Source organism: Quercus robur, chromosome 2 (assembly GCF_932294415.1).
Source record: "Quercus robur chromosome 2, dhQueRobu3.1, whole genome shotgun sequence".
Classification (NCBI taxonomy): domain Eukaryota; kingdom Viridiplantae; phylum Streptophyta; class Magnoliopsida; order Fagales; family Fagaceae; genus Quercus; species Quercus robur.
Window position 1 is genome coordinate 23,874,637 of NC_065535.1, and position 13,267 is coordinate 23,887,903.

At 36.3% G+C, this 13,267-nt stretch overlaps 3 protein-coding genes and 1 long non-coding RNA gene across 10 annotated transcripts in view; 3 read left to right on the forward strand and 1 right to left on the reverse strand.

Moving 5' to 3' along the window:
* The window catches only part of LOC126712972 (pentatricopeptide repeat-containing protein At4g32450, mitochondrial-like), a 68,714-nt gene extending 66,848 nt beyond the window's left edge, over positions 1–1,866 (forward strand). Inside the window, exons 2-3 of one of the 4 annotated variants that reach the window (XR_007651226.1) lie at positions 335–719; positions 929–1,319. The gene's annotated coding sequence lies outside the window, so the exon portion shown is untranslated. Of the gene's footprint in view, positions 1–334; positions 720–919; positions 1,320–1,356 lie in introns of those variants that run through there. The other 3 variants (XR_007651227.1, XR_007651228.1, XR_007651223.1) reach the window with 3 other exon arrangements.
* The window catches only part of LOC126712975 (caffeic acid 3-O-methyltransferase-like), an 85,393-nt gene that overhangs the window by 52,393 nt on the left and 19,733 nt on the right, over positions 1–13,267 (forward strand). The window lies entirely within an intron of this gene.
* Positions 1–13,267, reverse strand: part of LOC126712979 (uncharacterized) — a 47,133-nt gene that overhangs the window by 14,136 nt on the left and 19,730 nt on the right. The window lies entirely within an intron of this gene.
* LOC126712974 (tRNA (cytosine(38)-C(5))-methyltransferase 2) overlaps positions 1–13,267 on the forward strand; it is a 53,103-nt gene that overhangs the window by 4,802 nt on the left and 35,034 nt on the right. The gene's annotated exons all lie outside the window — the stretch shown is intronic.

The window sequence follows — 13,267 nt, forward strand, 5'->3', positions numbered from 1 at the left end:
TTGTTGTCTAGGGAATTAGCAAAAAATGAGATGGACAGTGAGATTGTGGGTTTGAAATCCATTGGATGCGCAAATAACTTACCAATAAAGAATTATTTTGTTGAATTGGAATTTTAGTTTGATTTTATTATTATTATTTTTTTTTTTCATATGAAGATGCAATTTTTCAAAACATAGTTTGTTGCAGGGACGTATCCTGTCTTTGATTTTTTGAAATTTATGGATCATTGTAATCTTAGAACTTAAATGTTATTCATCTGGTATACCTCCTGTGTACTTGATTCATTATTTTTGTTGATCAATTTAATGTATTATTTATTTTTTGTATTTCCAGGGAATCAATGGTGCAGACACCACATGATAGCACATTTGTGGAGATTATCGTATTAGTATTTGAGATTGAATAGGATTTGTTTAGGAGAGTTTATCTTTGTCATTATAATTCCTGGAAGCTGTATATAAAGCTCCAGATGGTTCCTTTTGTATTATACAGACTATTATTATTATTATTATTGAGATTATTTGCAGAGATTGCATTATGTTTGTTTGGTGGTGAATCCAAACACCTTCGGTGGGAAGCCTAAGGTCTACGGTAGGACTAATCTAGGTGGGAAGCCTAGGTTGTCCTACATCAATCAACTTTTGCAAAAATTAAGGGTAAAGTTGCCTACTAACCACTTCTCCTAGACCTCGTAGAAGTGAGAGGCCTTATGCATTTGGTACAACATTTTCTTTTTTCTCTTTTCATTTATTTTGATTTCACCTTTGGTTATATATATATATATATATATATATATATATATCATTGGCCTCTTCTTCTTCTTCTTATTATTAATATTATTATTGTTTTTTAGGGGGGAGGGGTACTGGGTTTGTAAGATGGAATTAGCTCAATCTCATATTCTCATGTTAGAGTCAGGTCATGCAGGTCTTGCTGTAGAGATTTCAAGGAAAAGCCATGGTTGTTACTCACAGGAAACTAGTGAAGAAAAACAAACACAACTTGCCTAGAGAACTCAGGAAGTCAGCAACTAATCATTGCCCCTGTGGTGGATGATTTTTTACTATTATCAGTGTCTTGGCTCCATGAAGGTATGATGAGGCAAACAATTGGAAAGTGGTTCACTCTCAGTCACACTGAAGCACTATTCTTTCAAGTCCTCTTAGATAAATTTTCTGCTGTCTATGTGAACTAGCAGTAGCCATCTATATATTGTTAAAACATCAAGTTCAAATCCCCACTTATCCCAAAAAAAAAACAAGTTCAACCCCCAATTTTGATGGTAAAGGTTGGTTGTCAACCATTATTATAGTTCTTCTTCTTTTTTTTTTTTTTTTTTTTTTGGTTTCCCACAGTGTATCCTCAAAGCTTTCAACCAGAGACTAATCACTGTTCGTGCCGGGTCGGCCCACGAAGGGGTAAAGCACTGGCCCAGGGATTCTTTTCAAAGTGCAGGTAGCAGGACTCGAACTAGGGAGCACACCTAATCGAGCCAAGTACAAGCACTCTGAGACCAAGCGCCGAACTGCTTGGCCAACCCCACTGGGTTATTATAGTTCTTCATGATCATAATCTTTTTTACTTTTGCAATGTGTGGTTTCTTCAATTAATTGGTTTAAAACCAGCAATTAGGCTATCTGCCTAAATGCAGGACTAGAAAATCTAGTATTGGTGTGAATAGGGATTTGCAACTGGCAGAAAGCGGAAGGCTGGAAACAGCCTCTATAACTCAGCTTGGGATGAGAGGGTAGTCTGCATAGCAGGACCTGTCTGATGAAACCTGACATGCTGCTGGTTCGGGTTGTACTTGTATGTTGTGTCACAAAGATTAGTTGGGCTTAATAAATTATATCAATTTTTATCAATAAAACTGCACAAGTTTTATTATTATTATTATTTTATTGGCTATGTTTGCGTCTAACGTGCAAACGGTGCACTTCATTTACTACGCAGACAATTTCCGTTAGTGAGATGATAGTCAGAATTAAAATGAGAACACTTTTTTAATTTCAGGGACTGAATCCGGTAAAAAAAAAGGTAGGGACCAAAACGATAATCGACCTAAAATGTAGGGAACAAAAATATATTTTCGCCTTAATAAAAATGAGGTATGTTTGAAAACGAATACTTATTCTGATGCTATATCATTTTTTATCTCCATAGCATACAAAGAACCTCCGCACATCTGTTTTTAGTTGTTTTGGTGTTAATAATTTCTAATATCTAACACTTGCAAAACGTGTTCACAACTTCAAATCTGACTTCATGGGAGGCTAGTTTGTGAGCAGCCCTATTATCACTTCTCACAAAATTAAACCCGCATTAATTGTAACATTATTTCCTTTTTAATGTAGATTCATGTCCCTTGGCCTAAAAATTGTATAGAGGTCAGTATTTGATTTTCTCCTTTAAAGTCTAACCACATAAATCTAGCAGCCAAAATGGGCAAATGTCCTTTTTTTGGAAATTAAACGTCCTTTTGCCCTCTTTCTCAAGCTAAATAGGGAAATGCCCTTCTTTTGTAACTTGACAATAGGAAAATCGAGTTTTAATGAAGAACTCGATATTTCTATGATCGAGTTAGTCTGACCCTTCTGCCACGCTAGCGCTGCAGACGTGGGTTTTTCCCAATAAAAAAATGTTTGTGTAGACATTCATAACTCGGGAAGTGGAAAATTGAGTTTTCTTCAACGGTTTGAATTAATAGGACCCTAACGTCTTACAACGCCTATTCACTCACTCTCTCTCCCTGTACACTCTCTTTCCCTCACTCTCTGCCATCACTCTCTCTCTACACTCTCTCTCTCTCGCTCTGCAATCAGGCTTCCCCACTCTTCCTCGAGTCTCCATCAGTCATCGTTGGTTCCTGCCGCTGTTGATTACAGGTACGGTCCTCTCCCTCTGATATCTTTTCTGATGTTGGTTAATATTAGGTTGTGTTTTGTGTGGGATTTTGATTATTTTGTTGAAACTTAAAAAGTAGTAAATTTACTAATCAAGATGAGAATTTTGTTGTCTTTTATATGCTGCAATGATGATTTTCTCATTAATGAGTTTAAATGTGCTTGGGGTTTTGATGAGGGGTTTTGGCAAATCGAGTGCTCTGGGTTTGTGTAAAATGTGTCTTATCCGATTGTAGGCATGATTTTGTTATAGTTGTTGTAAATGGTGTCAAACTAATTACGTTTGAGTGTAAATAGTTGTTGTAAATGGTGTAAAATGTGTGTCATGCCTCTAGCAGCAACTGTTAGCTCTGAAGCAGAACCCATCTCGTAAAGATTGGTTCTATTAGGTACACAGGTTAAGAAAAAAATGATGAAAACTTTGAGACTCTGGTTGGTTGAAGCAGTCTTCCGTAAATCCAAGATGTTCTGCCCATAATGACATCCTATATACATAAATCTATGAAATACAGTACACATTCACATGAAACAGAAAGTCAGTTACTGTAAGTCCAGTTAAAAACCAGTAAGAGTGATGAGATTGTAGTGTTTAGTACAGCAACAAAGAAATTAAGTTCTTTCATATCCCTTAAAAGTTTTAGTACTCATTGTTTTTGGTATATCTAGGTTTTTATAAATTTCATTATTTCTTGGGATTGACACTACTTTTGTTGTACATATCAGTCCAATCTAGAAAATTTTAAGTAACTTTACTGAAAAAACAAATTAATTCCCTGGTACCCTCAGCTTATATGTGCAACTGTATGGCTGGAGAAGCTGATATAGCAAGCATAGAAGTTCTTTTGCTTGCAATACAGCTCCTATTTGTTTAAAATTGACCATATGGAGGGGGAGAGGAATAATTGAACATTCAATGGTCCTGCACCCTTTGGTGAATTTGAGATTCTTGTTTGATCCATAAAATATTATAATATTCTTTACTCTAATTCTTTATTTAAAGAATTTGGAGAGTGAGTGCCTGCTTATTAAGGTTTCTCTAAATCAATTTGGTACTCTTCTATAGGAGCACAAATATGTGAACTTTTTTTTGCCCCCTTTTATTTTGAGTTGGCTAGTTACTATGGATTAAGAAATTTAAAATCTTTGTGTAAATGAAAATGGGTGCTTCTATTGTGAATATTTCAGGCCCCATTTGTGCGGTTCTAACTCATTCCAACACTCGACATGTTTCCCTGGTTTCTTTTTCTATTGTCATCCATTTGCACTCATCACAAGTTTTTAGAACTTAAGATTTGCATAGATGAATTTGTCATTTGCTCTACAGCCTCATATGATATTTTGCATTATTCGATGGTGAGCAAATAGAAATGATTGGCATGCTTTATACATGGTTTTTATCTAAATACAGAAGTTTAGGTCTGTGCTTCCTTATTTGCACTCTTCTATTTTTGGGTCATGCATTGGGATACGAGGGTTTTTATGAATTTTTTTACCCGTAAATCAATCTATTTAATAAGTTTAAGTAAGGTATGTCTACTTGGGATGGTGTTTGATGAGAACGTAAGGAATGATCTTTCTTTATCAATTGATTTATTTATTTTCTTCATAATGTGTCAGGTTGTGTGTTTTTTCTTAGTGGAACTTCGTTTTTGTTAACTGAAGTCTAGCTATTTGTTGTCTATATCATCATTGATATCATTTTCTGTCAGGATGGAGACCACTGGAGTTTTATACTTTTATAATTTTATTTATGTCTTGCTATTTGTTAGTTAGAAGTTTTGAATCTTGATGTGTCTACAGAAGGTGAAATTGTGATTCACAATCTTGATTTGTGATGACGTGTCTACACTCTATAGGGAGGGGAAATGTTGATTTTCTGATGCAACTGAGTGTGTAGAATTCTTGAATCTTTATATATGAGGACATAAGGCAATAATCTGTTTTTATCAATTGAAATCATTATTCTTTCCCCAACATGCGAGTGCCTCGGTTAAGAAAAAAAAAAGATTGTCTTTAATTTGTCAGCTTGCAACTTCTTTTATGCTAAACACTGATTTTTCATTATGTTTTGCTATTTATTGTTAGTGAAAAGACTTTAACTCATGGTTTGTCTACGTGAGGGAAAATTGTGATTTACTTTTGCAGCAAGGGTATGGTGTAGAAGTGTTGAATATTTATTGTTCTTGGGCAATATGACAGCCCTTGAAATATTCTTTTGATTTCACATTTTTTACCGCTGAATGTTTGAATGTTATCTTGTCACTTGTTCAATTTATTTTATGGATTTTGTTTCTTGGCAGTTTTTTTAAGGCATATATGTTTGATCCGTTTTTTTTTTATCACTTTGGTCCTCTTTATTAGGTGCACAAATATTTTAGGTGGTGCACAAAAGTAATAAGGAAAAAGTTAACAACAAAAAAGTGAACAGAGCAAAGAAAAGGGTGTTGTTCTCACATTCATTGAGGAGTCCATTTTTTAAATTAATGGTGGGGTTCATAATAAATTTGAGAGGAGGGGGTTTCATTTCTTCGTATTTTAGGAGCACTTAAAAATTTTCTTAGATTTTGGATACATTTTTAGGGACTTTGTAGAGGAGAAGAGAAAAGTATTTAGTTTTTATGACGGTTGATTATATTTCTCATAAAAGTGGTGTTATAACTTAAATTTTCATAAATAGTTAATTAATAATTACCCTAAGCTTTAAGAAGTGATTTAAATAGTTTTGAAATAATTTTTTTTATGGCAAGTTCTTATTTATTTAAGCTTTAAGAAGTGATGTTGACAATCTTGTTGAGGTCATAATATGTCTTACTGAATCCATGCTTTTATTTTATATTAATTGTGGTTTACTTGTTAGAAAATTGCTAACAATCTATTTGTTGCCATGTCAGATATGCAGGCACTAGATAGAGTGCAGCCTGGACCCAACGTGGATACCCAGTTGACCCGACAGCCGAATCATCGGTCAAGTCCGCTTTGGAGGTGCGCCGCTGACGAGGTATGTAGTAGTATTATTAATACATGTCTGTTTTATAATTACCTCGTGTGCACTACCTAACACAATACTCGTTCGTGTGCAGGAGGTGTCTGGCATGATAAAGGTTCGACGCCGTAAATGTGTATTGCCACAGGGTGGGCTAGACCCACGTATCATGCAATACATAGATGCAGCAGGTTTGACTGGTTTATTCAAGGTTCCTGATATGGAGGTCGACCACGCCTTGATCATGGCCTTGGTCGAGCGGTGGCGTCCAGAGACACACACATTCCACTTACCCCATGGAGAAATGGGTATCACCTTGCAAGATATGGAGGTGATGCTGGGGCTTTCAGTGGATGAGTTGCCTGTCACTGGGAGGACAGACTATGTATGGAGCGTGCTGTGTGAAGAGTTGTTGGGCCATAAACCTCTGCCCTCGATACCAAACTCAAACACGTCTACCCTTGCTGGGGCGAGGATAAAATACAACTGGCTTGATGCACAGTTTGCCGCTCCCTTAGCTGCGGACGCTGGTGACGAAGTCGTGCAGCAACATGCCCGTTACCACCTACTTGTACGGATGGGAGCCCTTTTGTTCATGGACAAGTCTGCGGACCGGGTCTCACTAGTGCCTTTGCAATTGCTCAACCCAATCAGCAATGCGAGACAGTATAGCTTGGGTAGTACAGCATTGGCCTGGCTGTATAGGCAACGTTGTGGTGCATCGAAGAAGGATGTGATGCAAATTGGAGGAGCACTCTTGTTGGTGCAGCTATGGGCCTATTCAAGGTTCCCACAACTATACCCTGTTGTGAGGCCGCCTCTACCGCCAGTGCACTCAGGGCCCCTTGCCATTAGGTACGTTCATTGAGTTCTCGTTATTCAAGCTAAGTGTCTCTTAGGAATAATTATTTATGTGTAATAGTATATTACATTTTATTTGTCTCTTTCATATAATTAAAAATATGCCAAACTAACAAACAAAAGAAACTTATCAATGCTTAGTATATGGATGTGAAATATAAAAGCAAAGTTTGTTAAATGTAAGGTTCAGTAATGAGCATTTGTCGAACCTCATGTTTGCTAGGTGGAGCGGGCCAAAATGCACCGCAGAGCATGCCACACACGTCCTTGCTACGTACCGGGCGTCACTGGCTACACTATGGGCCGAGTAGGTATTCGGTTAATTTAGTTTGAATTCTTATGACCACGTTTCCCACGTTTCCCTCAATTCTTATGACTACGGGCCGAGCACGTTTCCCTCAAATGCACCGCACATGCTTTTATTTTCATTTCCCTCAATTGCATGACGACGTTTTTATTTTTATTTTAGTTTGAATTCTTGGATTGTTGTAGGAATGAGTTGATTTCATAATACCATCCCATCATTTTGTTTGATACTTGGATTTTCATCCCATCATTTAACTCAATTGGAATGTCCATTGTGAAGTACTTCACATTAGAACTTCCATTTGTAGCACCTGCATGAATACGACCAAACATAAAGTAAAAAATTCTTGAATGTTAAATCAAAGGGTTTTTTCCAAGTTGGGATGGCTTGAAGGGTTTTTTCCAATGCAACCCAACTCACATGACTCAGGTTAAGTTGGGCTAGATCAATGGGTTATATTTAAATTTAGTCATATATATATTAAGTAGAATTTGGCTATATCCTTCATTATGTATGGAAACGTTTGTGATTTACACCGAAAAAAAAAGAAAGAAAGAAGAAATTGTCCCTTTTCCAAGATGTTTGAACTGAATAAGTAACTTACCTATGTATATGTTGTTCAAAAAAGCATGTGCAACATGCGCAAAAGATTGAGCATGAAGTCTTGGTTTAGTGCAAGACAAAGTGAGTTGAAACCTGTGTTGCAACAAAAAAAAAAAACTCCACCAATTGTTACAAATGTCATTAATCTGATGCAATGAAGAAAAGGCACACATATTGGATTATGTAATTGGTTATAATTCAATGAGAAATGAATTTACCTAAGAGTATACCAAAGATAATCAGATTTGTCTTTGGTTGTATTTGTGTGCTCAAGTAATTCATTTGATTTTAATGATGCATCTTTGAAACTCACGATGACATCTTTAAATTCTTTCCAGCTACTAACTGAATCAAAAGTTTGTGTTGATTTACTGATTATGTCATTATACACCGTTTCAACCTATTTAACACAAGAGAAAATAGAACTTTTAGCCTGCCATCAAAAGAAAAGAAAAAATTTCAAAACAATATTTCTTAAGCCTTTATATAAGCCAAATGATTGTAAACGCACAAGATATCAATTAAATTCTAAACAACAAATTTCCTACTATAAACTTGACAAATATGGGTCTTTTCAAAACAAGGGAATCAAGGCATATTAGAATACAAATGATATTTTCAAAACGCAAACAATATATGCTACAAATTTGATTAAACAAATAAAAATTAAGCTTGTACAGTTTGTAATTAATTAATAAAATGTTATAAGCTTAAAACCATAGTTATTGCTCTACCAAATAAGTAGACAATTTAGTATTTCTTCTTCTAACATAGGGGTATCCAGGATTACAAACATTGTTATTGTGATGCAAAAAACATTGTTACATTGTAAGTTATAAATTACCTTTGCTGAATTGAAGGTTATATTTTTACAGTCTAGTAGAATACTGTTTAACTTCGATTTACGTATTCAAGTGGTATATTTTGAATATGTACAGTAACATTTTGTTTCGCATAGTTAGTAAGAAATGCTGCACAACCTCCATTGTCTTCTTGGAAAACAATGGCCTAAGTTTAAAGAAACAAATAAGTGTTAATCAGTAATATATGAGAAAACATAAAGATGCTTGACACATTATCTCTTGTTGTTGACCTAAATAAAAAGTTAGTTCGTGCTCCTTGCACCGAAGTTGGAGAGCACAATTTAATTGTAGCATGCAACTCCTTAAGTTGTCCCCACTTTAGCTGCCTTAATAGTCCTAAAATGATTAAAAGCTATGGATTATTAATGACTGCTTTATTCATATAATTTTAGAAGCGTGCAAAATATGCTACTCACCATATTCATCAAGAGGAATGTAATTTTAGACATTGACATGATTAGTTTGAGATAACTAAAAGGCTTACGTAATTTCCAACACTAAAATTTATAAGAAAATATATTTAGATAGAAATATAATAACAGTATTTGATGAGGATTATACCATGTAATAATTTACATAGCTTCCATTTCTTGCAATATAAAGTGCTACTTGAAATGCAATGTCTTCAGGAAACCTTATATATGTCTTCCCTCCATATTTTTTATAGCTTCAAGAGAAAATTAAGTACAGTTACTTTAGTGTTAGAATGATTAATAGTCATTTTGTTCTCATTCATTGAAACATTGTTAATGACTAATGCAATTAATCTAGTACAAGATTTTTATTACGATAAAAAGATTTTGCGAAATCATCAACTTGGATTCATCTTACAGCCATAAGGATGCTCTAGTACCCTCCTCTAAGTCTGGTTTAGATTGAAAACCCTAGTATCTGATGGTGTCAGTTAGCTTTGAATGTTATGCATATGAACATGGGGCTGAAAATGGTGGACATGAACATCCTAGATCTTTTAATATTTTCTGCAGGTCAATGTTGTTGTTCTTTTACTTTCTGCCCAATAATCCCTGAAGATTTTGTGTACGAATAGAGGCAAGAAATTCCATGCTTTCCATATTACATATCACAAACATAATCTTAATTAGTATGATGTCTCACTATCACAAACATAATCCACTTATGCAGATTGTATTGGAGCCGTACACGCATACGCTGGGCTCCCTACCTGCGTATTGCACTGCCGGGCAGCATATTTGGAGGGCCGAGGTGCCATTGATATACTTTTGGATAGTGGAGTGGCATCATCCTGAGGGGGTCCTCCGTCAGTTTAGGATGAAGCAACCAATTCCACGTGTCGTGGATACATCGACTACCCTTCACAAGATATCCCTCTAGGGTAAATGGGAGAAGAACTGGGAGGAAGAACATGCGTCCTTTATTTAGCAATGGGCCAACCGAGAGAATGTAGTTTGCGGGTCCTCTCTCCTGGACGGTGATGATACGTACCTCGTTGAGTACATGATGTGGTACAATCGCAACACAAGGCGGTCCATAACACCAGAGTTTGCGTACTGGGAACTCATGGTGAGGCAACAATTCCTATTTTATGGATGAAACCATTGTTTGATTAAATATCTTCAGCAGCTTTATCATGCATGCAAAACTCCACAATAATTATCGTTGTTACATCTCTATAAGTTTCTCTGTCATTATGTTTTAAAGTCAAAAAATACTGCATGAGTCTGTCATTATGTTTTAAAGTCAAAAAATACTGCATGATTTAAGTTGTTCATAACGAACTGAATTTGTCTTGATCCAATTTGTTTGCGTGAGGAATGGTTAATTGGCAATGACTAATGATGACCACACCTTTGTTCATATAATTACATTCAAATTTTAAAAAGGGTGGGTTGGGTTGGGTTTTATTCTTTTATTTTTATTTTTTGTTTTTGGTTGGCTTGTACTTTCAAATGGACGGTGCAACTCTGTTTAGTAGTGATAAATTCACATTTCATGATAGTTCAGATAGCCTTACCTCCAGGACTGAAAGCTAATTACATATTCCTTGATAGATATTACCTCTAGGACTGGGAAGTCCTTTACTAAACTGTTGGTAGAATGCAACTCCCAACAGCTTAAAGGTCATTTCAAATCTTGCAAGTATGCAGCAAGGAGATGTGCTAGACTACTAGATTCAAGTATGATATATGTTGTAATTTTTGGTACTTCCCTTAATTGAAACTTTAAGCTTGTGTTTGATATTTTCAATTCATTTGATTTGGACGTGTACCTTAGGAAATAATAACTTCAAAATATGTGTCCTGATTGCAATGTGATATTAATGGAGTTGTAACTCTGGTGAAGCCTAGATACATAAGTGAAATTCTGATATTTTCACTTATGCTAAGATTAAACTTATGTACAACCAACCATACATGTTTTTTAGAAGTATTATCTCAATGTTTAGATTGCATAGCGATAAACATAACAAGAAACTGAAAATTCCTGAGTGCTGGGTTGGAACTATAAATTTTTGCACAGGGGGGGCCAACCCCTATTTTTATACACTGTCTTTTTAAAGATGCTTAATAATTATAAGTAATATAAGGATTTCATTAGCTATGTTTACTACTTTTTCTTTTGATTTTGGAACAGATTTATCCAAGTTTTGCATCATACCTGCGTTCTTGCTTTTATGACGCCCTTGTTTTGTAGGTTTGGACGATGATTAGGTCTATACAGAGGTGCGATGAAGGTTCTGACATGCACACTGACCTTACATTTACACTAGAGCTTGTGGAGGAGCTAGGCCGACTTAAATTGGCGAATGCGCTTGCAGAAGCAGTTGACATTGCTACACAGGCCCCAGTTCGTGGCGGGCAACGTGGTGGACACTTGTACATGACCATGGGCACCGTTATGGGGCAATGACAACCAACCTGTCAGAGTGCTTCAATAGGGTACTTAAGGGCGCACGTAGCTTACCCATAACTGCAATGGTGAAGTTTACATTTTACAAGGTGAACTCATACTTTGACGAACGTTGAAACAAAACCCTAGAGCAGTTGGAAGAAGGACAAGTTCGAGGCAAATCAAGAGAAGGCGAAGCTCCATATTGTTAGAAGGATGAGTGCGCAACAACAGTTATATACAGTGGAGACACAGTCTTCACTATTGAAGACTAGCGGGGGAGATCACACCTATAGGGTTTCCCTCATGGACATGACATGCACGTGCGGCAAATGGGAAGCAAACAAGATCCCCTGTTCCCACTTGATAGCAGTTTGTGCCAAACACAACCATGATGCCACTGAGTATATGGATCGTTTCTATCGCGTTGAAGAACGGTATCACAGCTATGAGCCGATATTCCAACCACTGAAAGATAGGTTAGAATGGCCGAAGCCAGCAGAAAGGAGAACCGTGATGCAAAACCAGCGGTTGATCGGTGAGAAAGGTCGGCCAAAGTCCACGAGAATCCGCAATGAGATGGATGACGAGGATAGGGAGTTGCCAACCTCATTGTGGATTGAGAATGGACCAAAGTTAAAGTGTGGGTTGTGCCGCCAAGAGGGTCATAACCGTCGTACATGTCCAACTCGAAATGTGGCATGAACAAGCTATGGTGCTATGTAGAAGGTAACAATTACAAATCATAGTAACAAGGGGGTATCATAAGTTATTCTTCTTTACATGTTTAGATATTATATTATATGAGTTATAATTAAGATACCTGGAGTAATTTTTAGATTGGAACCATGATAGTAATACCATTGTATCAAATTTAGCTCCACTTTGGGCAATCTTGTGATTACTTCTTCAAGTAGTTGCAGTTAGTCTTAACTCCTAGATATTACCATTCCAAGTCTTCTGTCCCAGTTTTGGTGTTCTTTCAATCTTATTGTTTGTGGTGTACATATTCTAGTATTCATGGGGTCTCTATTTCCCTAACTGTATATGTTTTGCTTCAGATTTGTAATTGTCGCCAAGGTGTAACTGTAGATGCTCGTCATTCAAGCAGGCAAGGTTGAAGGTTCTTCTGTATTTGTCAATTCAATTTATTAATTAATGTGGGTTGTATACTGATTTCTGTGTTGGTTACTCCTTAGAAAGGAGGCAACTTCTGAAGAGAACAAAAAAAAGGTGTAACTCAAATGCGCAGACTCCATGATTGCCTAAAACCATTGTTGGCGGATGCTGTCCAAGTTTCAAGTTACAATTGTGAAGAATGTTTAAAATGCAGAAATTGAACTTTTTATTTTTGTACATCAACTGATTTAAATGCATAAAGGCTCTTTACTTACAAATAAGCTTGTATGGACGATTTTTTTATTTGCGTAATGGAAATGGGAGAATGATTTATTGATGGATGTGGTTGGAAGTAGATGGATGAGTTGTTGTTCACAGTATGGTTGTGAACAGGTCCACTTTTACGATGAATAAGCACGCCAATACTGAATGGGGTGTGACCAGTGCAAGTCGCAAGGAAAACTTCAAGTAGATAGTTTATACTAAACATAACTCGATTTTTCATTTAACGAGTTACGTTGAAGACCATTCTCAAGTAGATAGTTTATACTAAACATAACTCGATTTTTCATTTAACGAGTTACGTTGAAGACCATTTTGGACACTTAGATTCCTCTTGGACTGCATCTGGACCAATCCAAATATCTGGGCTGGGTGGGGAAGCCCAGTCAACGTAACTTGATTTCCGTAGTACCGAGTTACGTTGAAGAGCATTTTGCACACTTAGATTCCTCTTGGATTGCATCTGGACTAGTCCAA